The sequence below is a fragment of the Bombina bombina genome, chromosome 5, assembly GCF_027579735.1.
Source record: "Bombina bombina isolate aBomBom1 chromosome 5, aBomBom1.pri, whole genome shotgun sequence".
NCBI lineage: Eukaryota > Metazoa > Chordata > Amphibia > Anura > Bombinatoridae > Bombina > Bombina bombina.
Window position 1 is genome coordinate 3,808,028 of NC_069503.1, and position 1,325 is coordinate 3,809,352.

Genomic DNA, 1,325 nt, shown 5'->3' on the forward strand with positions numbered 1-1,325 from the left:
CAGGTAGATAAGTGTATATAAATATATACAAGGGCAGGTAGATAAGTGTATAAACATATATACAAGGGCAGGTAGATAAGTGTATATACATATATACAAGGGCAGGTAGGTAAGTGTATATACAAGGGCAGGTAGGTAAGTGTATATACATATATACAAGGGCAGGTAGATAAGTGTATATACATATATACAAGGGCAGGTAGATAAGTGTATATAAATATATACAAGGGCAGGTAGATAAGTGTATATACATATATACAAGGGCAGGTAGATAAGTGTATATACATATATACAAAAGCAGGTAGATAAGTGTATATAAATATATACAAGGGCAGGTAGATAAGTGTATATACATATATACAAGGGCAGGTAGATAAGTGTATATACATATATACAAGGGCAGGTAGATAAGTGTATATAAATATATACAAGGGCAGGTAGATAAGTGTATATACATATATACAAGGGCAGGTAGGTAAGTGTATATAAATATATACAAGGGCAGGTAGATAAGTGTATATACATATACAAGGGCAGGTAGATAAGTGTATATGCATATATACAAGGGCAGGTAGATAAGTGTATATACATGTATACAAGGGCAGGTAGGTAAGTGTATATACATATATACAAGGGCAGGTAGGTAAGTGTATATAAATATATACAAGGGCAGGTAGGTAAGTGTATATACAAGGGCAGGTAGATAAGTGTATATACATATATACAAGTGCAGGTAGATAAGTGTATATACATATATACAAGGGCAGGTAGATAAGTGTATATACATATACAAGGGCAAGTAGATAAGTGTATATACATATATACAAATGAAGGTAGGTAAGTGCATATACATATATACAAGGGCAGGTAGGTAAGTGTATATACATATATACAAGGGCAGGTAGGTAAGTGTATATAAATATATACAAGAGCAGGTAGATAAGTGTATATAAATATATACAAGGGCAGGTAGATAAGTGTATATACATATATACAAGGGCAGGTTGATAAGTGTATATACATATATACAATGGCAGGTAGGTAAGTGTATATAAATATATACAAGAGCAGGTAGATAAGTGTATATACATGTATACAAGGGCAGGTAGGTAAGTGTATATAAATATATACAAGAGCAGGTAGATAAGTGTATATACATATATACAAGGGCAGGTAGATAAGTGTATATACATATATAAGGGCAGGTAGATAAGTGTATATAAATATATACAAGTGCAGGTAGGTAAGTGTATATACATATATACAAGTGCAGGTAGGTAAGTGTATATAAATATATACAAGGGCAGGTAGATAAGTGTACATAA